We start from the raw sequence: 27,617 nt of genomic DNA, 5'->3' as shown, positions 1-27,617 counted from the left end.
AAGAGATCCATACTTTAAGAGACATAATAATCGTTGGGGCGTCTGGGTGGCTCCTTCGGCTAAGTGACCAACTTCAGCTCAGGTCATGATCTTCCGGTTTGTGAGTTCAAGCCTCGAGTGGGGCTTTGTGCTGACAGCTCAGAGCCTGGAGCCTGCTTTGGATTCTGTGTCTCCCCGTCTCTCAGCCCGTCCCCTGCTCATGCTCTGTCTCTCTCTGTCTCTCAATACTAAATAAGTGTTCAAAAAAAAAAAGAAGACTTAATAATCCTTAGTTATATATAATAATTCTTAATTGTATATACCTAACAACAGAGCATTCAACTATGTGAGTCAAAAACTGATGCAAACGAAAGGAGAAATAGATGGCAACACTATTATCTTGGAGATTTTAATACTTCTCTATCAAAAATGGACATATCCAGCAGGCAGAAAACCAATGAGGACATAGTTAAACTCAACAGGAACATCAATCACTGGCATTCATAGACTATTCCACAATCTGTTCTACAACAGCAGATTATATATTATTCTCAAGATCAGCTGGAGGGGCACCTGGGTGGCTCAGTCAGTTAAGTGTCTGACTTCAGCTCAGGCCATGATCTAGTTGTTTGTGAGTTCCACCCGCTTCAGATTCTGTGTCTCCCTCTCTCTCTGTCCCTCCCCTGTTACTGCTCTGTCTCTCTCTGTCTCAAAAATAAACATTAAAAAAAATATTTTTTAAAGATCACCTGGATAATTTACCAAAATAGACTACATTCTGGGCCATAAAACACACCAGAATAAATTTAAAATAATAGAAATTATATAAGGTCTTCTCTTAGACCACAATGAAATTAACCTAGGAGGATCCTGGGAAGATGGCAGCATAGGAGGATGTTGGGCTCACCTCGCGTCCTGCTGATCACTTACATTCCACCTACACCTGCCTAAATAACCCAGAAAACCTCCAGAAGACTAGCAGAACAGAGTCTCCGGAGCCAAGCGCAGAGGAGAGGCCCACAGAAGAGAGTAGGAAGGGCAGCGAGGCGGTGCGTGCTCCACGGACTGGCGGGTGGGAGCCGGGGTGGAGGGGCGGCCTGCCAGCCAAGCAGAGCCCCCAAGTCTGGCTTGCAAAAGCGGAGGGGCCAGACGAAGTGTGTTCCGACAGCAAGAGGGACGTGACATCTGGAAGATTAAAGCTAACAGCTCTGCTCAGAGAACGGGAGGGCTGGAGAACAACGGGAGGGAGAGTTGAGCCCCGGACGACAGAGCTCGGCTTGGCAGGGAACAAAGGTGCTCGCCAGCGCCATCTCCCTCGCCCATCCCGCAGCCAAAATCCCAAAGGGAACCAGTTCCTGCCAGGGAACTTGCTTGCACCCCACAAACACCCAACGCTGTGCTTCTGTGGATCCATCCCTCCGGCAGCAGGTCTGACTCCGTCCTGGTGCCACAGGGCCCCTCCCAAAGCGGATCACCGAAGGATAAGCGAGCTGAGTCTGCCCCTCCCACCCCTGTGCACCTTGCCGATCCACCCCAGATAATATGCCAGATCCCCAGCACCACAAGCCTGGCACTGTGCAAGTAGCCCAGATGGGCCATGCCACCCCACATGAATCCCGCCCCTAGGAGAGGGGAAGAGAAGGCACACACCAGTCTGACTGTGACCCCAGCGGTGGGCTGGGGGCAGGCATCAGGTCTGACTGCAGCCCGGCCCACCAACGCAAGTTATTCAAGACAGCACTGGGGAAGTGCCCTGCAGTTCTGCACCACTCCAGGGACAATCCAAAATGATGAAACGGGAAGAATTCCCCTCAAAAGAATCTCCAAGAAACAGCGATAGCTAACGAACTGATCAAAAACTATTTGAACAATGTAACAGAAAGTGAATTTAGAATAATACTCATAATTAATCGCTGGGCTTGAAAACAGTATAAAGTACAGCAGAGAATCTCTTGCTACAGAAATCAAGGGACTAAGGAACAGCCAGGAGGAGCTAAAAAATGCTATCAATGAACTGCAAAATAAAATGGAGACAACTACAACTCGGATTAAAGAGGCAAGGAGAGAATAGGTGAACTAGAAGATAAAATTATGGAAAAAGAAGAAGCTGAGAAAAAGAGAGATTAACAAAAATCTGGGAGTATGAGGGGAAAATTAGAGAACTAAGTGATGCACTAAAAAGAAATAATACACGCATAATTGGTATTCCAGAGGAGGAAGAGAGAGGGAAAGGTGCTGAAGGTGTACTTGAAGAAATAATAGCTGCGAATTTCCCTGATCTGGGGAAGGAAACAGGCACTGAAATCCAAGAGGCACAGAGAGCTCCCTTCAGACATAACTTGAATCGATCTTCTGCATGACATATCATAGTGAAACTGGCAAAAACAAGATAAAGAGAAAATTGTGAAAGCAGCTAGAGAAACATGCTCTAACATATAAAGGGAGACCTATAAGACTCGTGACTGATCTCTGACGCTGATCTCTGATCTCTGACTCTGACCCTGACTCTGACTGAAACTTGGCAGGCCAGAAAGGAATGGCACGAGATCTTCAATGTGACGAACAGAAAAAATATGCAGCCGAGAATCCTTTATCCAGCAAGTCTGTCATTTAGAATAGAAGGAGAGATAAAGGTCTTCCCAAACAAACAAAAACTGAAGGAATTCGTCACCACTAAACCAGCCCTACAAGAGATCCTAAGGGGGACCCTGTGAGACAAACTACTAGAGACATCGCTACAGGCATGAAACCTATGACATCACAATGATTCTAAACCCATATCTTTCTATAATAACACTGAATGTATATGGACTAATTGCGCCAACCAAAAGACATGGGGTATCAGAATGAATAAAAAAACAACACCCACTTATTTGCTGTCTACAAGAGACTCATTTTAGACCTAAGGACACCTTCAGATTGAGAGTGAGGGGATGGAGAACTATTTATCATGCCACTGGAAGTCAAAAGAAAGCTGGAGTAGCCATACTTATATCAGACAAACGAGACTTTAAATTAAAGGCTGTAACAAGAGCTGAAGAAGGGCATTATATAATAATCACAGGGTCTATCCATCAGGAAGAGCTAACAATTATAAATGTCTATGCACCAAATACAGGAGCCCCCAAATATATAAGACAATTACTAACAAACATAAGCAACCTTATTGATAAGAATGTGGTAATTGCAGAGGACTTTAACACTCCACTTACAACAATGGATAGATCATGTAGACACACGGTCAATAAAGAAACAAGGGCCCTGAATGATACATTGGATCAGATGGACTTGACAGATATATTTACAACTCTGCATCCCAAAGCAACAGAATATACTTTCTTCTCGAGTGCACATGGAACATTCTCCAAGATAGATCACATACAGGGTCACAAAACAGCCCTTCATAAGTATACAAGAATTGAGATCATACCATGAATACTTTTAGACCACAATGCTATGAAGCTTGAAATCAACCACAGGAAAAAATCCGGAAAATCTCCAAAAGTGTGGAGGTTAAAGAACACCCTACTAATGAATGGGTCAACCAGGCAATTAGAGAAGAAATTAAAAAATATATGGAAACAAATGAAAGTGAAAATACAACAATCCAAATGCTTTGGGATGCAGTGAAGGCAGTCCTGAGAGGAAAATACATTGCAATCCAGGCCTATCTCAAGAAACAAGAAAAATCCCAAATACAAAATCTAACAGCACACCTAAAGGAAAGAGAAGCAGAACAGCAAAGACACCACAAACCCAGCAGAAGAAGAGAAATAATAAAGATCAGAACAGAAATGAACAATATAGAATCTAAAAATACTGTAGAGCAGAGCAACGAAACCAAGAGTTGGTTTTTTGAAAAAATAAACAAAGTTGACAAACCTCTAGCCAGGCTTCTCAAAAAGAAAAGGGAGATGACCCAAATAGATAAAATCATGAATGAAAATGGAATTATTACAACCAATCCCTCAGAGATACAAGCAATTATCAGGGAATACTATGAAAAATTATATGCCAACAAACTGGACAACCTGGAAGAAATGGACACATTCCTAAACACCCACACACTTCCAAAACTCAATCAGGAGGAAATAGAAAGCTTGAACAGACCCATTACCAGCAAAAAAATTGAATCAGTTATCAAAATCTCCCAACAAATAAGAGTCCAGGACCAGATGGCTTCCCTAGGGAATTCTACCAGACGTTTAAAGCAGAGATAATACCTATCCTTCTCAAGCTATTCCAAAAAATAGAAAGGGAAGGAAAACTTCCAGACTCATTCTATGAAGCCAGTATAACTTTGATTCCTAAACCAGACAGAGACCCAGTAAAAAAAGAGAACTACAGGCCAATATCCCTGATGAATATGGATGCAAAAATTCTCAATAAGATACTAGCAAATCGAATTCAACAGCATGTAAAAAGAATTATTTACCATGACCAAGGGGGATTCATTCCTGGGATGCAGGGCTGGTTCAACATTCGCAAATCAATCAAAGTGATGCATCACATTAATAAAAGAAAAGATAAGAACCCTATGATCCTGTCAATCGATGCAGAAAAGGCCTTTGACAAAATTCAGCAACTTTTCTTAATAAAAACCCTCGAGAAAGTCGAGATAGAAGGAACATACTTAAAGATCATAAAAGCCATTTATGAAAAGCCCACAGTTAACATCATCCTCAATGATTGAGATCTCCTCATCCTCAATGGGGAAAAACTGAGAGCTTTTTCCCTGAGCTCAGGAACACGACAGGGATATCCACTCTCACTGCTGTTGTTTAACATAAAGGCATCAAAATTGGCAAAGATGAAGTTAAGCTTTCACTTTTTGCAGATGACATGATATTATACATGGAAAATCCGATAGACTCCACCAGAAGTCTGCTAGAACTGATACATGAATTCAGCAAAGTTGCAGGATACAAAATCAATGTACAGAAATCAGTTGCATTCTTATACACTAATGAAGCAACAGAAAGACAAATAAAGAAACTGATCCCATTCACAATTGCACCAAGATGCATAAAGTACCTAGGAATAAATGTAACCAAAGATGTAAAAGATCTGTATGCTGAAAACTATAGAAAGCTTATGAAGGAAATTGAAGAAGATATAAAGAAATGGAAAACATTCCGTGCTCATGGATTGGAAGAATAAATATTGTCAAAATGTCAATACTACCCAAAGCTATCTACACATTCAAAGCAATCCCAATCAAAATTGCACCAGCATTCTTCTCAAAGCTAGAACAACCAATCCTAAAATTCATATGGAACCACAAAAGGCCCCGAATAGCTAAAGTAATTTTGAAGAAGAAGACCAAAGCGGGAGGCATCATAATCCCCGACTTTAGCCTCTACTACAAAGCTGTCATCATCAAGACAGCATGGTATTGGCACAAAAACAGACACATAGACCAATGGAATAGAATAGAAACCCCAGAACTAGACCCACAAACGTATGGCCAACTAATCTTTGACAAAGCAGGAAAGAATATCCAATGGAAAAAAGACAGTCTCTTTAACAAATGGTGCTGGGAGAACTGGACAGCAACATGCAGAAGATTGAAACTAGACCACTTTCTCACACCATTCACAAAAATAAACTCAAAATGGATAAAAGACCTGAATGTGAGACAGGAAACCATCAAAACCCTAGAGGAGAAAGCAGGAAAAGACCTCTCTGACCTCAGCCGTAGCAATTTCTTACTTGACACAACCCCAAAGGCAAGGGAATTAAAAGCAAAAATGAACTACTGGGACCTTATGAAGATAAAAAGCTTCTGCACAGCAGAGGAAACAATCAACAAAACTGAAAGGCAACCAACGGAATGGGAAAAGATATTTGAAAATGATATATCAGACAAAGGGCTAGTATCCAAAATCTATAAAGAGTTCACCAAACTCCACACCCGAGAAACAAATAATCTAGTGAAGAAATGGGCAGAAAACATGAGTAGACACTTCTCTAAAGAAGACATCCGGATGGCCAACAGGCACATGAAAAGATGCTCAATGTCGCTCCTCATCAGGGAAATACAAATCAAATCCACACTCAGATACTACCTCATGCCCGTCAGAGTGGCCAAAATGAACAAATCAGGAGACTATTGATGCTGGCGAGGATGTGGAGAAAACGGGAACCCTCTTGCACTGTTGGTGGGAATGCAAATTGGTGCAGCCACTCTGGAAAACAGTGTGGAGGTTCCTCAGAAAATTAAAAATAGACCTACCCTATGACACAGCAGTAGCACTGCTTGGAATTTACCCAAGGGATACAAGAGTACTGATGCATAGGGGCACTTGTACCCCAATGTTTATAGCAGCACTCTCAACAATAGCCAAATTATGGAAAGAGCCGAAATGTCCGTCAACTGATGAATGGATAAAGAAATTGTGGTTTATATACACAATGGAGTACTATGTGGCAATGAGAAAGAATGAAATATGGCCTTTTGTAGCAATGTGGATAGAACTGGAGAGTGTTATGCTAAATGAAATAAGTCATACAGAAAAGGACAGATTCCATATGTTTTCACTCTTATGTGGATCCTGAGAAACTTAACAGAAACCCATGGGGGAGGGGAAGGAAAAAAAAAAAAAGAGGTTAGAGTGGGAGAGAGCCAAAGCATAAGAGACCCTTAAAAACTGAGAACAAACTGAGGGTTGATGGGGGGTGGGAGGGAGGGGAGGGTGGGTGATGGGTATTGAGGAGGGCACCTTTTGGGATGAGCACTGGGTGTTGTATGGAAACCAATTTGACAATAAATTTCATTTAAAAAAACAATAAAGTTAGCTAAATAAAATGACATTAAGAAAATCATAAGGAAAAGAAAATATATTAACAGTGCTTTACTGTGTTTTTAAAAATCCATGTATGAGTGGACCTCACAGTTCCAACCTGTGTTGTTCAAATGTCAACTGTATAACACAATGGGATGACATTTAATGTGCTTAAAGAAAAATATTATCAACTTATAATTCTATGCCCAGTGAAAATATCCTTCAATATCCATGTCAAAAACCCAGTCAACACTCTTCAAAGTTCCTAAATCTCTGTCAGCAATCCCTCTTGTGATCAGTCTTTTCTCAGCCTCCCATACCTGAATCATCTCTGAATCTTAAATTGCAATAAATCACTGTATCCACAGCACTCTCTTCTTTTAATATGATCATTTCCTTATTCTTGCTATGCTTATCTGTGTACTGATTCCTTCACTATTTATTTGAAATATTCTTAAAATATTTTCATCATAAAAAAAGAAACATAGTTGATCCTGTATCTCCTTTTAGATACAACCCTTTCTTCTCATTTTTTGTAGCCAACTTCTTCACAGGGATGGTCTACCTGCAGTGCATTTTTCTCCTGCAGCTTATCTGACTAAACTACTCTAAGATCGCTAATGGCATGTTGTCAAATTGAATTGATACTTTTTTGTATCATCTGAACCTTTCAGCAACATTTAACCCTGCCGACTACTCTTTTCTACAAATTGCATTCTCCTTTGGCTGTCTCTTCTGGATCTCCTCTTGTATTTCTGATGGTTCTTCTTCAGTTTCCTTTATAATATTTACCTTCCCTTACATGTGCTTTTTTCCCATCTTAAGTGTCTGGGAGTATACTGCCTCCTCCAGGATTCTAAGATTTTAAGAAGGTTGGTAATAAAAGATCACACATCATTTGTCTATACATGAGTGTTTCAAAATAGTAATGACTTTACTGTTGGAAAATAAAAGCAATTGTTTGTACTGCAGTTAATACCATTGATTAAGTAAATCACATGGAAGAGTGATAACTCAAAATGATGATTCTCTAAATTTTGAGAAAGTAGAGAAATTTTAAAAAATGTTTTTGTATTTTTGCACTTTCATTAGCTATAATGTTAACAAAAATTCTAGTTTCTATTATTTAAATTAAATCATACTTTCCTACTGCCAGTAGAGCTATTATTCAGTTACTATGTGTTAGGGCATCCATGAGGCTAACATTCCTTCAAATTCATTTTTGTTGTTGTTTGCTTGTACTGACTTATATTAAAATATTAGTCTCCATATCTTGAAATTCATTCCAATTTACTGTTTTTGCTACTTGCTTTATACCAATTTTATTATTATATATGCATCTATACATCTAAGAATGTATTTTTTTCATTTATCTATCACCATAGTAATGCTGCATAACAAAAACAAATCATCAATGGTTACAACAATAAACATTTATCTTTTGCTCACGAGTCTCTAGGTTCACTGGGTGATTCTGGTGGGTCACTCAAAAGTCTATATTTCATGGGTGGGTTGACCAGGAGCTGGCTATTTTAGGATAGTCTCAGGTGGGGAAAACTCAGCTGTCCTCCATGTACTTTCTCATCTTCCAGTGGACTGTCCCAGACTTGCTGTCATTGCAGTGACAGGGTTCGAGGAGACCTAGCAAAAATGGACAAGTCTTCTTGGGGCCAAAAGTGGCACATGGTCACTTCTGCCACAATCTGTTGGCCAGTATGATTCACAAAGTAGGCCAGATTTAGGATGGGAAGATATAGTTCATCCTTCACTGGAAGTAGCTGCAAGATCATATTGCCAAAGGTATGGATACAGGAAGCAGTGAAAATTTGGGGTCATTTATGTAATCAATTTATCATAGTGGTCAATTTTACTTTGTACTATGACTTGGTTTATCATTACAGATATCCACTGAATGTTGTTATCTGTGAATTTATTTTGTTACATTGTTTGCTATACAGACACATCATATTCATATATATATATATATATATATATATATATATATATATATATAAAGATAGATGTAATGTATCTATCAGTGTGTGTTGTGTGTACAAAGCTCACACACATGCATACATATATATTAGCATATAGTTTACCTTTTTATACAAGTGGTAAACTATTATTATTATTACTGCATTCTAAGAGCTTATACTTTTGTATTAGACTCAGTTACACTATATTTACTTGAACAAATGCTTTCCCTAAAGAATCAATTTTAAATTGTTTCAATGCATGTACTATTTTAAAAATTCAATTTTTCTGAAAATAATAAGAATGTATTCAGAAAAAATACTAGCATGTATCTTCTATAAGTGTGTAGTCATATACAGATGTGAATATAGTTTCTTCTTTCCCCTTTTCACTTGAAAACATTTGCCTTTACTTGCTCTCTATTTGTATTATGGTTTATGGAGGTTTGCGCTGTTTAAATGTAATCATGTTGGACGTTAAGAAAAACAGAAGAAAGATCATTAAAACCATGATATTAGAATCACCCAGGTCCAGCTATCCACTGTCTCTGGGTCTATGGTCAGAACTGAGTGGTACCACTTCCAAAGCAGTAGGATTCCTGTATGAGACTTTTAAGAAAAACATCTCTGAAATGTGTGCAAAAGTTATATCTATAAGCTCACTCCCTGTATCTCATCACTTGTTATAAAGATGGAGGGTTGCATGAAGTTTGCCAACCTGGGAACAGGTAATCAAACATGAATAAGGATGGAGCACCTGGGTGGCTCAGTCAGTTGAGCCATCTACTTGGGCTCAGATCATGATCTCCCAGTTGGTGAGTTCCAGCACCACATCAGGCTCTGCGCTGACAGCTCAGAGCCTGGAGCATGCTTCAGATTCTGTCTCTCTCTCTCTCTCTCTCTCTCTCTCTCTCTGCCCTTCTGCACTCACACTCTGCCTCTCTCTCAAAAGTAAACAATTAAAAAAATTGTTTTAAACAACAACAAAAAAACATGAACAAAGGACAAAGCTGATATAAAAATTTGTGAAAATTTTATAGATGAGCCTAGGGCCTTACATCCCCCATTCTCAGGGGCTAACGCCCATTAGGGCACTATAAGACCAATAAATTCTCCTAAGACTCAGCAAAGCAGACTGACTCATTGCTCCCAACCAATGGGAGGCCCTAAATACTGACTCCCTAAATACATTACTCCCACACAAGCCCTTCTCTCCATTTCCTCCGATGATGTCTTGACCCAGGACTTCAGTGCCTTTCATCTTAATTTCTGCCAAGTCTTGAAATTAATGCTCCTGTCTCTGTTCTCACCTATAATAAGCCACGTTGCTGGTCAAATCATCCTCCTGCCTAATTATTTTCAGTGGCTCCCAGTGCCTACATAATAAAATCCAAGTCATATTATCTCCCACCACCTCCCAGGTGCTTCTGTTTTTGTTTATACTGTCCCCCCTCGTCCTGGATTGACCTACCCTACTCAGAGTCCCTGGCATCGCTTTTAAGATGAGACCCAAATGTTAGCATTTCTATGAAGCTTTCATGGACTACTCTGCCTCCCACTTTCTACTCCCAGTAAAATCCTCCACTCCCTCTTGTTAGGCAGTGCCCTGCTCTGGCATGGGACCCACAGGACTCCATCGCATTTGCTTATTACAAGGAGGCCTCTCTCCAACCTGCCAGCACCTTAAGAGCAGGAACCACTTCAAACTTCTATTGTAACCTGAGTACATGACATAATGCCTGCCATATAAGAATTTACTGTGGTAAGTGAATGGGATGAATTCTTAGGACTACAGCACCTAGATGCCTAACCATTTTGAAAATTTTAAGTACACTCACTAATATTCCCTCTTTAAGCAAAGGATTTCAATTAGAATTGATATAGTCAAATAAGACTTTCCTAAAATAAACAGCTCAGAAAAAAAAGGATGTCAATTACCACAAGCATAATAGTATCAATATATGGTTAATTAATAAAACCAAGGAAAGATATCAACAGCTAAATCCCTCAGTATTAAACTTATACAGTATTTAGGTATATTCTCAGAGGCAAGAAAAATAATTCTTATTTTCTGAAGGCATTATAAAAAATCCAAAAATTCTGGGTCTTCAAAAAGGGAGAAATAAACACATTACAACCAAATTATTTTCCATACTTTTAAAGAATCTTTCTTCTTGAAAATTGTAGTTTTCTGGAGTACAAGAGCATGAGACCTCCCTATAGTTTTAAGCCAGAAACTGTAAAGGTCCTTGTTAGACTGGATATCCCTGAGAGCTGAGCTTGAGACAAAGGCTTGTGTGCAGGTAGTTTAATTGGGAAGTGACCCCAAGACACAGAAGGGAAGGATTAGGAAGGATGAAACAGGGCCAAAGGGATAGCAGCTGTAGGGATGTGTAATTGAATTGGCCACTGCTGCAGGCAACTGGTGCTGAATCCTGCCAGGACCTTCTGAGGAGTCTCATTGAGATGCATGTCATAACTGCCTGCCTGGGGGAGGTAAAGGGGAAAAGCTTATTCATTGGCTTTTGCCCTTGTTGGTCAAGGGTGGCACCTCAGGCAAAACTCCCCATTAACTCCTCCCCACCCCCAACACACACTCACACTCTTAGTTGCTTATGCTTGAGTGTTGAGCCAATTCTCATGGTTAGGCATCCCACTCAGGGAAGCTCTAAGACTAGTAGAGACAGGAACTGCCATATATTGAGGTGATTACACCATCAGATTACACCTGCACAAAACTGGTTGGAGCTTGCAGAGAACTGGTCATTGTAGTAGCAGCTGGGATAAAATGGAGATAGTGGTACAAAGGTATGCTTGATATATTCAGAAACTATGCCCCTACCCCACCCAAGTTTCTAATGTATTCAATACACTTTCTTGCATAATACATTATAATACTTATGTTTATTATTTAACAAACTTTTGAACATAGTATTCTATCCAGATATCCAGAAACCTAGTGTAGGATTTCCTATTATTTCCTTTTCTCTCCCAAGTATGTTCCTCTCCTTCATTAACTGAATGGTGTCTAACCCACACAAGAAATGTAATGGAATATTCATTAATTTTTTCATTCAACCAATGTTTATTGTGCATCAAATATGTGCCTATTACTGTGCCACCTGCTGGAAATACAGCAATGCACAAAGCATAACTTCCACCCTCACATCCAGGAGGGGAAGTACACAGGAAGCTCTGCCATTTTGATGGAGCGTAAGTGCTATAATAGAAGATAAATGGAATCCCAGTGGCCAAGTACAGAGGAGGCACTGCTCAAAAATGTGCAGTGGGAGAAATGGGGCTCAAGATGCAATTCCAAAAGGAAATGATGCACGAGTTTAAATTTGGAGAATAAATTTAAGTTAGCCAGATTGGTGAGATGAAGAAATAAATTCCCGACAGGAGACACACTGTGAGTTCTGGAAACGACAGTGGGTTTGTGTAACTGAAGCCAGTGGGCAAGGAAGCTACCAACAGCAAATGTTGGCAGGGGACCTCTAATGAATGCTAGAGGTCTCTGTATATCAGACCATGATTTGACTTGAGGGGCAAAAGGAGTGCCACAATCAGATTTGTAAATAACCATAGATGTGCCTAAGAATATATCACATGGGGATTTTCCCTGCAGGATCCTTGCAAAGCAAAATGAGACAAACCAAACACCCAACAATATTGTCCTAGTTCAATAACATATGGGTGGTTTTTAAAAAAATTAATATCATATTTTCAAAGAATATCTAATAATATGAAAATATAGTCATCATAAAGCAATTGAATATAGATGTTTATAAAAAATAGCTACTGTATGATCTTTTATTTGCTAATGGATGCTCAGATGCATATATGCATGCAGGTGTGCATAGATGAATGGCTATGTGGCTAGGAATGTAACCAACATTGAATAGAGTTATATCTGAGTGATTGGATTATGGATAGTAGAGTGCATGTGTGTATGTAAATATATATGTATATATACATATATACCAATTTTATAAGTGTTATAAGTATTCTATAAAGAACATATATTTTATTTTATAATAAAAATAAAAGTTGTTTTTAAATACATCATTGTTTTATCCCAGATTATATATAAAGAAATTGAAATATAGAAAGGCTCTGTAATGCCTACAATCTTGCCTACCAAGATGGGCAAAAATGTTAGTATTGAAACTCTGGTCTCTTAATGCCTAGTTAGGTTTTAACCTGCTATACACTTTGTCTGGAAAATTAAAAATTGTTCAAATCTGTCTAAACAGTGTTGAACTCTACTTCAGTTAAGACTCTTTCCCTCATTTGTATATATTAAAAACAACCTCAATTCAAATGAAACAGAGAAAAATGTTAAAAGCTTTTCTTACTGTCGGAGTAATATGAATGTAAACAATGTGAAAGAGTCCTTCAGATGGTTTAATCTAAACAAACAAAAAAAATTAAGAATTCAGCCTTGTTTCACTTTTTCCCCAGAAAATAGACTCATAATTAAACTTTTCACCTTTCCAAATTAGTAACTCTGTATCCTGCACAGTGGGTGGTTTTCTTTCCAGACATTCTGACTTGGAACAATGTATAAAGCAGGGGTCCCTGAATGGAATTTATAGCTAAATTTAACTAGGCACATTTTAATAAGATTAGCATATCTTTGTTTTTCAACACTAAGTACCTTGCAATTAACTGAATTTAGACAGCATATTGTTTCATCAGAAGTGAGATTTGAAGCTTTAATTTCCATATTTATTGATGTTGTATGTGGAAAGAAGTCTGAGTAAAAATTCCTCAGTCTGCCCTAAAGAGATTTCAAGAAGGAAAGTGTGTTAACCTTTCCAGGAAGCTCATGTAGACACAGAATCTCACCTAGTCAATTCTGACTTCTGGAAAAATTCAGCGTGGCTTTTGCTGGGGGGAAAAATAATTAAATAGGAATGCCTAGATGTTACAACTATGGGTACTCTGTCTAGACAGAAAGAAACTCAAAAGTTGTGAGTGACAACATGGCAGCATGTAAGGCTGTCAGCCCTTCCCCCAGCACAAAATACCTATGAAAAAACATTGTCAGAACCTATTGTCTTCTTTATTACCATGCAGTGACCAGATAAAAACCCTCAGTATAAACAAACCAATTCAAAATTGACCAAGGCTCTTCAAAAACATTTGTACAATGTAACCACAAAAATACAATTTTCAATAATCTAGAAAAATCAGTCACAAGGGACAGAAAAGATGTTCCTTTTACATCTCCAAATTTTCCATCTTGGAAAGCATACTTATAAGAAGGCATCCAGTTAAGAGTGCATATACATAGGCATTACCCACCGAGAACTACCTTGAAGGGGGGAAAATTAATTTGGCAAATTGCTCCGTTCCTCACTGGAAGCTGTGAACACAGCAGTTGGTCACTGGAGGGACAGGCTCTGTTTACTGAAGGTAATGAGTGAAAGATGGAGTTCCTCCCAGGTATAGGGACTGGCTTTTCATGGGACCGCAACGAAGAGATGTACAGAAATCTCCCTCCTCCCTCCCTGAAGCTAATTAGCAGCAATGCTGCATGTAAATAAACCCAGGAGGAGGTAAAAAGAAGTGAAGGGAATTAGAGCTGCAAGTTATCACGCACAAATAGCTATATGTCAATAATACAGTATAAGAGATAATGAAAGGAGTTCAGAGAAGAACACCAGAATCAATATTGTCTACGTGTATAAGTCAGCACTCTTAACATCTTATTAGATGAAATAGGCTTCTAAATATAAAAGCAGTGCCTACCAAACTCAAGCAAATAAATCATCTTTGCTCAATAAAAAATTAGACCTTTTAGAATAAACACACTCTCAGAAACTAACATGTCAGTATTAATTGAAACTTTTAGTGGTACAGTTGGAATAAACATTAAACAGCATTGAATGGACTAAAAATGTGGCTACAGAATAGTCTCATTCACTTTAAGGAAAATTGAGTGAACTCAAAGTTAAATATTTACAGAATTCTCACTATAATATCCAAATATTTATTAGAAAATTAATTTATCAAATAAGGAAAGTTTTATGTATATGTTAATATTTCAGTGACATATGGGAAACGTTCTGGCAGATTACAGATTCTTGACTTTACTTTCCAGATTATTTGTGTCAGACCAGTTGTTTTGCTTTCCGTTGCTGCCAATAAGTAACAGTCATCATATAATAAATTTGTGAACTGTTTTAATATTTTTCTGAGTTTTAGTCAATTATTTTATCTAGTGTACTGCATTGTTCAGTGAATTGGAAGAAAAATTTTAATGTTAGCAGCAAAATATTTTACACCTGCATCGGTTACAATATTATTTCACCAAGGAAGAATTCCACACTTAACAAAGGATATGTGATGCTCTAAATGTCATAATTTAAATAACAACCCCACACACACCTCTCAATCAAGAAACTTTATGGAAATCACTGTACACACCCCATCTTAGTCCAATAGTTGCGTGATGTCAAACCAAAAAATCTAAGAGGCTAACATTTTCTCAGAGATTAGACAGTCTCTCAAAATGTAGAATGATGATGAGTCATAGTGTAGATGAGCAGTACACACCTGTTTATTTTTTAAACGTTTATTTATTTTTGAGAGAGAGCATAAGTGGGGGAGGGGCAGAGAGAGAGGGAGACAGGATCCCTAGCAGGATCTGCACTGACAACAGAGTGCCCAATGTAAGGATCAAACTCACGAACCTTGAGATCACGACCTGAGCTAAGTCAGACACTTAACCAGCTGAGCCACCCAGGCACCCCAGTGCACACCTATTTTATCCTTGTAGGAAAATGGTTTTCTATCTAGTGAATAATGGTGTTTGTGTGTGTGAGGGTGTGTGTGTATGTGTTCTACAGTGGAACTGTACACGTATTCACACAAGAATAAGAGACTGGGAAAGAAAAGCATAGAATTCTTAAAACTGCAAATTGACACTTAAGTGAAAAACTATATTTTTAAAATTTTTTGTTTTGTCATCATAGTTTAAGTTTTGTCTTCAAGATAATAAATCAATCATAGAAACATAGCATTTGGCACAGATTCAAAAAATCAATAAGAAAATAATATTACATAATTATCATCACTAATATTCCATGATTTCTGAAAAAATTATAACTGTTATTACAAAACTAGAGTTTTCATTCTTAGTTTCTGTTTATTTTATTCTAATTGATCAACAAAATGAAGCATCCTTTGCCCTGCTCTTTGTAAGTTACATGAGCATGCCAAAGAGATAACTTTGGTATTTTGTCTAGCAGAACTCCTTTCCCACAGAACCACAAAGCTGTGGTATAGACAGAGAATAATAAAATAGTCAGTCCCTGCTGACAGTGGACTAACTTTATGTGATACACTGCGGAAACATCAGAAATTTTAGAAGATAAAAATTTGGACTGGATGAACGGAAGTGACAAAAATTTAATCTCTGCTTATGTCAGTTTCAAAATGATAATTCACTAGATTCTGAATGTTTCAAAAAAAGAGTAATTACTAACTAAATTCATACTATATTTAAATCATTTAGGAAAAATGATACCATAACATTTTGTGTGGTATTTGCAGACAGAACTCCAAAACTGCACAAAGAAAAATCATGCTGGCTGACACTTTGGGCACCATAATGACTAGGCTGACTGCTATAGTTTTAAAAGAATAAGTCCCAGAAGTTTACCCTTTCTTGGATCCACTTTACTAACCTTGAAACATGAAGAGATATATCTCATGAAGAAAGGAACTGAACACAGAAGAAAGAGGCAATGTGTTTTTTTGTTTGTTTGTTTTTTTTTAATTTTTTTTTCAACGTTTTTTATTTATTTTTGGGACAGAGAGAGACAGAGCATGAACGGGGGAGGGGCAGAGAGAGAGGGAGGCACAGAATCGGAAACAGGCTCCAGGCTCCGAGCCATCAGCCCAGAGCCTGACGCGGGGCTCGAACTCACCGACCGCGAGATGGTGACCTGGCTGACCTGGCTGAAGTCGGACGCTTAACCGACTGCGCCACCCAGGCGCCCCGAGGCAATGTGTTTTGAAGAAGCAGATATAAGGAGGAAAGCTAAGAAAAGACATGGTTAGAAGTGTCAATAAATATGAGTATTGATCATAAAAAATTATGGCAATAATAATGATGATGACTAGTTTGGATGATTAAAAACAAGTTGGAACTATAATACTAGAAAACAACATATGAAATGAAGAGGCAGTAGAGTCAAAGCAATAAATGTAATGAATTGCTGAAGAGGTAAATAGTGGGGTGCCTGGGCAGTTCAGTCTGTTGAGCTTTTGATTTCAGCTCAGGTCATGATCTCACGGTTCATGAGTTCAAGCCCCACATTGGGCTCTGTGCTTACAGTTCAGAGCCTGGAGAGTGCTTCAGATTCTGTGTCTCCCTCTCTCTCTGCCCCTCCCCTGCTTGTGCTTTGTCTCTCTCTGTCAAAAATAAATAAATGTTAAAAAATTTTTTTAAATAAATAAAGAGGTGAATAGATATCATATTAACAGAATGGATAAAAACCATATAATCATCTCAATAGATGTAGAAAAACCATTTGACAACATTCATTCATGATTAAAAAAAAACTCCCAACAATATAGGTTTAGAGAAAACATACATAATAAAGGCCATATGTGACAAATCCACCACGAACATCATACTTATTGGTGAAAAACTGACAGCTTTTCTTCTAAGATCAGGAACAAGACAAAGATGTTCACTCTCACCACTTTTATTCAGCATAATACTAGAAATCATGGTAATAGCAATCAGGCAAGAAAAAGAAATAAAAGGCATCCAGATTGGTAAGGAAGAATTCTCTATATACAGAAAATTCTAAAACTCCACAAAAAAAAAACTATTATAACTAATAAATAAATTCAGTAAAGTTGCAGTATACAAAATTAATACACAAAAATCTGTTGTTTCTACACCAGTAATGAGGTAGCAGAAAGAGAAATTAAAACAATTCCATCTACCAAAAAGAATAAAATATGTAGGAATAAATTTAACCACGGAGATGAAAGACCGTGGAAACTGAAAACTATAACGGACAGCACAAACAATGGAAAGAATTGAAGAAACTGAAGATGACACAAACAAGTGGAAAGATATACCATGCTTACAGGTTGGAAGAATTAATTGGTAAAATGTCCATACTACCCAAAGCATTCTACAGAGTCAATGCAATTCTTATCAAAGTTCCAACAGTATTTTTCACAGAACTAGAACAAATATCCTAAAATTTATATAAAACCATAAAAGACCCTGAATAGCCAAAGCAATCTTGAGAAAGAACAAAGCTGGAAGTATCACAGTCTCAAATTTCAAGATATATTACAGGGCTACAATAATCACAGCAGTATGGTACTGGCACAAAAACAGACACATAGATCAATAGAACACAATAGAAAGTCCAGAAATAAACCCACACTAATATGATCAATTAACATTTGACAAAAGAGGAAAGAATATATATTGGGGAAAAGACAATCTCTTCAACAAATGGTGCTGGGAAAACTGGACAGCTATGTGCAAAGGAATAAAACTGGACCACTTTCTTACATCATACATAAAAATAAATTCAAAATGGATTAAATACCTAAATTTGAGACTTGAAACTATAGAACTCCTAAAGAAAACCTAGGCAGTAATCTCTTTGACATCAGCCTTAGCAACATTTTTTCTAGATACTTCTCCTCAGGCAAGGAAAACAAAAGCAAAAATAAACTATTGGGACTACATCAAAATAAAAAGCTTCTGAACAGCAAAGGAAACCACCAACAAAATGAAAAGACAACCTATTGAATGGGAGAAGATATTTGCAAATAAGGAGTTAATAGCCAAAATATATAAAGAACTTAGAACTCAACACCAAAAAAAAAAAAAAAAAAAAAAAATGGGTGGTCCAATTAAAAAATGGACAGAGACCTGAACAGATATTTTCCCAAAGAAGACATACAGATGGCCAACAGATGCATGAAGATACTCAACATCATGAAGGAAATACAAGTCAACACCCCAATGAGGCACCACTTTACACCTGTCAGAATGACTGGTATCAAAAGACAAGGAACAAGTGTTGGTGAGAATGTGAAGAAAAAGGAATCTTTGTGCACTATTGGTGGGAATGCAAGCTGGTGCATCCACTGTGGAAAACAGTATAGAGCTTCCTGAAAATATTAAAAATAGAAATACCATATAATCCAGTAATTTACTCAAAGGATACAAAAATATGAATTCAGAAAGATATATGCACCATTGTGTTTATTGCCGCATTGTTTACAATAGCAAGTTATGAAAGAAGCCTAAGTGTCCATCGATAAATGAATGGATAAAAAAGATACGGTATATATACATAATGGAAGTTTACTCAGCTATAAAAAAAACATAAGATCTTGCCATTTGTAACAACATGGATAGACCTAGAGGGTATTATGCTAGGTGAAATAAGTCAGACAGAGAAAGACAAAGACCATATGATTTCACTTACATGTGGAATCTAAAAAACAACAAATAAAAACAGAAGCAGAATCATAAACACAGGAGATAAGCTGGTGGTTGTCAGAGCGGAGAAAATTGGGGGTGGGTAAAATGGGTGAAGAAGATTAAGAGGTACAAACTTCCAGTTATAAATAAATTATAAATAAATCATGGGGATAAAAAGTACAGCATATGGGTATAGTCAATAATATTGTAGTAACATTGTATGGTGACAGACGATGAACTACACTAATCATGGTAAGTATTAATGTATAGAATTGTCAAATCACTATGTTGTCCTCCTGAAATTAATATAGCATTGTATATAAACTACACTTTAATTTTTAAAAAAGAAGTGAATAGAGATACTGAATAACTTTATTAAGTCAAATATGGATGTTAAAAACTTAGTTTACAAAATAAAATAAAATAAAATGTGTAACTTCCAGTCTAGTAATGGAGACTAAAGAAATCTTGATCCAATGATAGGCAGGAAAGGTGGGAACTTATTCCAGAAAAAAAGGTATGTCAAAGAGAAATCAGAATAAAGCATAAAATAACTTTCATCTTTGTATGTAATTAAATTATAAAATGTTTCATCCATTCTAAGCTGCACATGCATTCACGTTTTAACATCTCTGAAATCAGAATGTGTATTTCAACTGATGGTGTTTTAAAATTACTGTTGGCCAGGCAGAAGCTGTAACATGGATGTCAATGACTATGTATACATGAACATCAAAGTGCCAGCACCAAAACTTGCACTGGTGTCAGTACCTCAGAAGAAAAACCTGCAAAAAATAGTAGAGCAGTATTTTAAGTGTTAAGAACCAAACAGTTGTGGGGAGAGAGTGATGAGAAGGTGATGAATCAAACAGGTTTAACAACATTCCCAAAGCTAGATTCAAAAAGAGGTTTATTCTATATAATTGCCAAGTCAGTAGAAGAGCCCATTCTATTCTATTTTAGTTCTTTTGAGAAATGCTGCTTTTGATAGCACAGAGGGTGATAGGGCCAGGCAAACACAAATTTTGGTAACCCTAAGTCAAAAACTAATTGAGAAGAGTTAGACTCTGAATATGATGGCTTTTAGAAATACTTTATTCATTTATTTCCTTTATATTTATACATAAGATCAACATATTATTTTTAAATATCTATAACTAACTATAAAAGGGCTCTGAATAAGGTTCAAATAAACATTGTGTCACTGTTTAATTCTTATATTTTTTGTTTCTTAATAGTAACTTAAATGATGTTGCATCTTACAATCAATCACAGCTTAGATTTGATGAAATATAATATAATAGTAATCATAACAAATGTAAAGAAAACTAAATTTCCTAGATAAGATACAGAGACTTCCAGATCGTATTTTGAAAATCCAGTTATATTTTGTTAATAAGAGACTCATTTTAAACATAATGACATAGAAAAACTGAAAGAAAAAAAAGAAAGTAAAAGCAAGGGGGGTGTTAAATCTCTGAAAAATACTAGCAATAACAACAGCAAAGCCGCATCTAAACATATAACCATCAGCAAAATTGACTTTAAGGGGGTCGAATGATTAAGAATAAAGAGAGTTATTACTCAATAATGAAAGGAGCAATCCACCAGGAAATCTAAGAATTTTGAATCTTTATGCACCCAGCAACACAGTCTAAAACTGGATTTACTGGGAAGAACCTAGAAATTCACAATTTCAATAGGATATTTTAACTTAAATTTTTCAATTTTCATTTCTAGAACCCTGCATACAACAGGGAAAATCATACACCTTCCCCCCACACATAGAACATTTACAAAACTTGACATTAGACAGAGCCATAACTCATTAAAAAAATCTACATCATACAGAATACGTTCTCTAACTAAAACATGATAAAAATTAGAAGTAAAAAACACTTCTAAATAATTCTTGATTCAAAAGAGTAATTATAATAAAAGTTAGATTCAACAAAACTAAATACAAATTCCTTAAAAAAGACTAAAAAAAATGAACAAACTTCCGACAAGATTATTTAAGAAAATTATTCAAATGGTACAAATTAGGACTAATGGGGAAACAAAGCCATAGACACAACAGTGTTTTCACAAAAATTTAAACAAAGTGGTACTGAAATTCTTGGAAGAAAATAGATGTAAAAAACCAGGATAGTTTTGAAAATCAAGATCAATATGTCCTCACCTACTAGAAACTAAAGCTTATAAAACCACAGTAATTAAAATATGTGTTAGTGCAGAGGTAAAAAATAGATTAGTGTAACTGGATAGAACTTAGTAACAAACTTAGGTACATATAAGTGTACAGGTATACACTAGAGGTGACCTTACAAATGAAGAAAATTAATGGACCATTGAGTAACTATATTCTTAACTGGCAATGCATAAGCAAAGAAATAAAATTAGATACCTACTTCACATGAATCACAAAAATAAATTCCATATGGGTTAAAACCTAAATATGACAAGAAAAGCCTCAAAACTTTTAGGAAAAAAAATATAGCATAAATAACTTTACATGTTAGGGGAGGATTTCTTAAACAAGACCAAAAAATAAAAAAAGAGAAGACTGATATATTTGAGTAGATTAAAATTTTTAAGACTCTGTATTACCAAAGATATAATAAGAAAACAAAAATATAAGCCACAGACTCAAGAGAAAACATCTTCAAAGCATAAAGGATGAATATCCAAGACATTTTTAGGACTTCACCAAATCAAGATAAATAAAGAAATGGCAAAACAATGCAGGAGGAAAGAATGGACAAAGAATAAGAAGTAATTTGTAGAAAAGGTAATGCGAATGGTCAAAAAATATATACCATTAGCAAAGAGAAACACAGATTTAAAAAATGAGTTTCCTTTGTAAAATTAGACCGATAGTGTGATCTCCCCAGTGTTGGTGAAACTGTGGGAAATTGGAAACTCCGGTTTAGTCTATTTGAAATTAAACAAAGTCAGCTAACTGTCAGCTCAGGAGATGGGGAAACTTGATTTCTTTAAGTCAGTGTGGTAGTCCCATTTCTTTTACCAATGATTGGTTTAGGAATGGGGGTCCAGCCCAATACAGCCATGTAGTATTCCAGATTTTGAGGAAAGGTGTCTTCCTAAGAAAGGGAAAAGAAATAGCCCCGTTGTTGTTTGTTTGTTTGTTTGTTTGTTGTACCTCATGGGATATTGTCTCTAGACATGAAGCCCAGAACTGCTACAGCCATCTTGTGACCCTGAGGTCACCACTGTCAACACCCTCAGGGAGGCAGGACAGAGAAGACAGAAAGAACCTGGTTCTTTGATGAATTTTGAAAACCTGTATCAACCAGCCTGGAAATCTACCCTACTTCTATACTTCTTGTTATGTGAGAAAATAAATTTTCATCTTGCATGAGCCAGTTTGAGCAAACAGTTACTAATAGCCAAAACATCCTAAACAATAAAAAAAAAAAAAAGTCAAGCCCAAAGCCTCACACATCAAAGGCATGCGATAAATGGCAGTATAACATTATTATTCTACTCCAACCTTGTCCATCCAGTCTTCCTTCACTATCCTCCAATACACTACCAATGTAACACAGATCAAACTACTTCCATCCTTATTCTGGTCACTCCTATTCTTAAGTGAAGTGACTATTCCCTATAGTAACTATTTGTAGAGAATCCAAACTTCGTTGCCTAAGTACAGTTTTCATTGCTCACTTGGAGGATTTAGGAACAAGGCTCACATTCATCACTCTGCAATTATGAATTATAGGTTAGGGTTCACTCTTAGTTTTACCTACATTTTTTACTCTAATAAAAAAAATCGGGATGTATAATTTCAATGGATTACCTTCCAGCAGAAACCTTGATATTTTATTACCACAAGGTAACCAAACTCCAATAGAATCCTAATGGAAAATGAATCTTTTCAGATTTTTGACAGATAAAACATAAGGTGAATTGTTTTGTTCTATTTATTTTAAGACTGGAGGATAAGACCAAAGACATACAAAATGAAGAGATGCTGCCACGGGAGATGTGAAGATAGACATATTTTTTGAAATAGGAATTCAGAGACCACATGGATCCCATTGGAAAACATAATGATTTAATAATCAACCGGGTAATAGGCTAACAAGTAAAATGAGAATCCTTCCTTATAAGCTCCCAAAAGTGGCAGAACATGATAAAGAAAATACATCTGAAGAGCGATTTTTCCCCCAAGAGTGACAGTAGTTTACTGAGGCACAGAGTTACAAAAGGGAGTGGGAGCAAATAGGTAACATGAAAAGCCACCTAGGTGTATCTGGTTTACCTTGGGTGAGACAGGGGAATCTCCTGGTAGAAAACCCTGTCCTAACAAGTCCAGTAATCACATTCTACTAAAAGGTTTGTAGGCAAGATTGCGTAAGCAAGGAACCCCTTGAACTAGCAGCTACAGAAGAAAGGCAATTGCCAAGATCAATACAGAAACATTGCTCAGTCATTATGCCACAAAGATTCTCCTAAGAAGCATGAATGTTGTAAAGATAGGAATAATATACAGAACGTGAAATTGAATAAGACACAAAATGCTAGAGGAGAGATAAAGTACAATCTTTCATGGGTCATAATTCTCTAGACATGGGTTTGTTTGGGGGCACTGGTTGCAGGCAGTTGGACATAACTACAGAAACACCCATATGGTTCCCCTGGATTCTACTTTCTCTGCAGCTTCTTGCAAGCTTTTCATTACTCGGAGCCATGTGGTTCTGGAAACCACACAGGTGAGAAATAAATTTTCATCTCTGGCAGTCCTTAACAGTCATGCTTCCCAGCTGTTTAGTAAGGTGTTCCTTCAAGTAATTGCCCTGCAGGGAGTTTGTGGTGAGACAGGGACATGAGCAAACACTACAAACCACCCAGCTCGTTCTGCCAGACAGCCATTCTCCAACCTGGCCTGGCCAAGAGGCCCTAAAGGCAACTGGATTTCTGAAAGCAGAAATATACTATCCTTTTAAGCAAAACACATTGCTCTAGTGAAACAAATAACTGGAATCTTATTAACAGATCCCAGCTGCATACAGTTGTGGGGAAAGGAGGAGAACAGACTTCAGTTTTGCTGGTAATTGACAAAGAGCACGAGAATCTTCTTCAAAGACTGCTAGGTTATACAGTGTCTGACCTTGGACAATAGGAGCTAGGCCCAAAGAAATACCAGCTTCTTATGTGTGGTGTAACAGGCTGTGGGGTTCCAGCAGAGACCCATGGTTACCTACATAAGGCTGTCCCCCTACCCTTCTTCCTAGGTGGAAAAGCCTTGATTTTGTTCAAATGATCCCTCCTCAGCTAGGCAGGGCTCACTGTTGTGACCTGTCACCCAATTCTGTTCCAGGAAAGGCTGGAGACACAGACAATATTCCTCTTTCTACCTCTGGATATTGGTGTGTGAAGATATGAACTGTAACCAGTGATCTGCAACCACTTTGGAACCATGAGGGAAACTAACCAACATACTGAGGCTAACACAGAAAGAAATAGAAAAGACCCCATCTCTAGGGCATCATGGTTTCACAGTATTAACCAACTTTGCAGCCATCCCACCCCCAGATCCCAGGTAATATGAGATAATGTGTCCTCTAGGTCACTTTGAGCTAGCATCTCGTTATTGGAAGCTGAAAACATACACTGAACTCTGTCTATCCAAATGTAACCTGCCAAAGGTGCAAATTATATTAACTGATTAAATGCAAATAAAAATGTTTCTGTTAAAGGAATGTTCTTGCTGTTACATGAGCAAATGTAACAAATGCAAAGGCAATTATCTTGGAGATTTGTAAATGCTGTCACATGCTTAGAACATTAGGCCTCTCCTCAAATTAGCAAACTCAGTGATCATTCTCTAAAACCTCTGCAAAGGCCTTTCCCAGCTCTTTTCAGCACATTCAGTTGTTCCCTAATATTATTTCCATGTAGTTTGTAAATACTTCGATGAAATGGCTTTGTAGTTGTATATCTGTAGCTGTCCCATGTGAGTTTCCTATAAAAGAAATAATATCTGTGATGGTTAATTTTATGTGTTAACTTGACTAGATCACAGGGTACCCCAATATTTGGCTAACTATTATTTCTAGGTGTGTCTGTTGAGGGCCTTTCTGGAAGAGATTAACATTTGAATCAGTGGATCCTAAAGCACACTGCCCTTCTCAGTGTGAGTGGGCATTGTCCATCCACTGAGGGCATGGATAGACCAAAAGTTAAAGGAAGGGAGAATTAGCCCCTTTCTGCCTGTTTGATCTGACACATCAGTCTTCTCCTGCCCTGAGACTGGGAATGACACCATCAGCCCCCTTTGTCCTCAGGCCTTCAGAGTGGGACTGAGCTACACGCCTGGCCTTCCTGAACCTCCAGCTTGCAGATCCAGATGTGACACTTCTCACCCTCCAAAATCGCATGAACCAGTTCCTCAGAATAAATCATATATATCCCATTGGTTCTGTTTCTCTGGAGAACTCAGACGAATACAGTGTCTCATCTATCTTTATAGCTTTAACATTTAACATAGGACCCAGCACTTATTTGGTGTGGCAGTTCTAAAATATGGACCCCAATGTGTTTGACTTTCCTTCCATCTGAGCTGGCTTTTACAGCTTCAACCAGCGGAGTACAGCAGAGGGGTGCTGCATAAATTTGCTGCTAAATCAGAAAGAAAGAAAGAAAGAAAGAAAGAAAGAAAGAAAGAAAGAAAGAAAGAAAGAAAGAGAGAGAGAGAGAGAAAGAAAGAAAGAAAGAAAGAAAGAAAGAAAAGGAAGGAAGAGAAAGAAAGAAAGAAAGAAAGAAAGAAAGAAAGAAAAAGAAAAAGAAAGAAAGAAAGGAAGAAAGGAAGGAAGAAAAGAAAGAAAGAAAGAAAGAAAGAAAGAAAGAAAGAAAGAAAGAAAGAAAGAGAAAGTTCATGCCATTTTCACCTGCTTCTCTTGAGATGCTCACTCTGGGGAATGCCCCACCCTGTAAGGGGTCCAAGGAGTCTAACTACTCTGATGTTGCCACACTGGAAGGTACACGCAAAGGTGTTCTAGTTGAGAGTATCAACTGGTAGCTGATTGATTCAGCCACCTTGGTCATTTAACCCTGTCAAGTCCTCAGATGACTGTTGTCCTACAAGGGAAATCCCAAGCAAGGTCTGCAAGCCCCTCCTAAGTTCCTGACCCTTAAAATTGTGAGCACACACACACACACAAAAGGTTATTTTAAACCACCAAGATTTGGGGTCAGTGCTACACATCAATAATAACCAAAACAATCGGTACTAAATATTTATAGAATTTATGAAGGAGAGGTAAAAAAGATCTTCCTCCCAATAAAAAAAAAAAAAATTTAAGTATAACATCAGGATAACTTCATCTTGCAGCTGTAATTTCGTGGTCATAGATACATTTCCTATCACTCTAGCATTAAGAGAAAACTCTTATGAAGCTCAATTCATTTAACTCCAGACGTTGTGCTTGGTGCCTTTTAGCTTGTAGCATATCTAACTCTCACAACCAATGGGGGACTCATGTGTGTCATTCCATACTTTAACCATGAAGAAGTGAAGCTCAGAGAGGCTGTAGGCTACCTGTCCCCATGGGTACCTACCCCCAGAGTTCTGCTTCTAATGCCAGTTCTGTGGCCCTGCAGTAACAAGCTTCCTTCCTCCTTTCCTCCCTCTCACCACATTCAAAACTGCAGATTCTCAATCAGAAGGATAGTTCTGGAGCACTGGGAGACAGAATCATACCAAAGGTAAGGACAATAAGTCAATCTGTAAATCGACTAACATGCTTTGACAGCATAGTATTATACATGGGATAGAATTTCTGTGGGGAGAAAGAGATAACTAAGACATGATTCTTGCTCTCTGGTAATTTTCATCCATGTAAGGAAAAAAGACAAAATATGGAAAGTAAAGAACAGCCCAGGGGCACCTGGGTAAGTGTCCAACTCTTGATCTCTGCTCAGGTCTTGATCTCATGGTTTGTGGAATTGAGCCCCACATCCAGCTCTGCACTGACAACGTGTAGCCTGCTTGGGATTCTCTCTCTCTCCCTCTCTCTCTGCCCCTCCCCTGCTTGCACGGTCTTTCTCTCTCTCTCAAAACAAATAAATAAAACATTTTAAAAAAGAACAGCCAAAAATAATGCATAATAAATGCTAAACCTGGGGTTGTTTCAAGATAATTTTTTCTCAGTATAAAATTCAGACCATTATAAAAAAAAGAAAATAAAGATTACTCTTAATTAATCCAATTCAACCACAACTATAAGTAATATTTTTGTGAACTCCTTCCAGTTTTTTTTTTCTACACATACATAATAGTATAACTGGGCTCATACCATATAGTTCTATATCCTGCTTTATTTCACTTGATAGTATATTTTGAACACATTCTGGACTAAGACTTTCCAAACT

The sequence above is a fragment of the Panthera onca genome, chromosome B4, assembly GCF_046562875.1.
Source record: "Panthera onca isolate mPanOnc1 chromosome B4, mPanOnc1 haplotype 2, whole genome shotgun sequence".
NCBI classification, from domain to species: domain Eukaryota; kingdom Metazoa; phylum Chordata; class Mammalia; order Carnivora; family Felidae; genus Panthera; species Panthera onca.
This window is presented reverse-complemented; position numbering follows the sequence as displayed.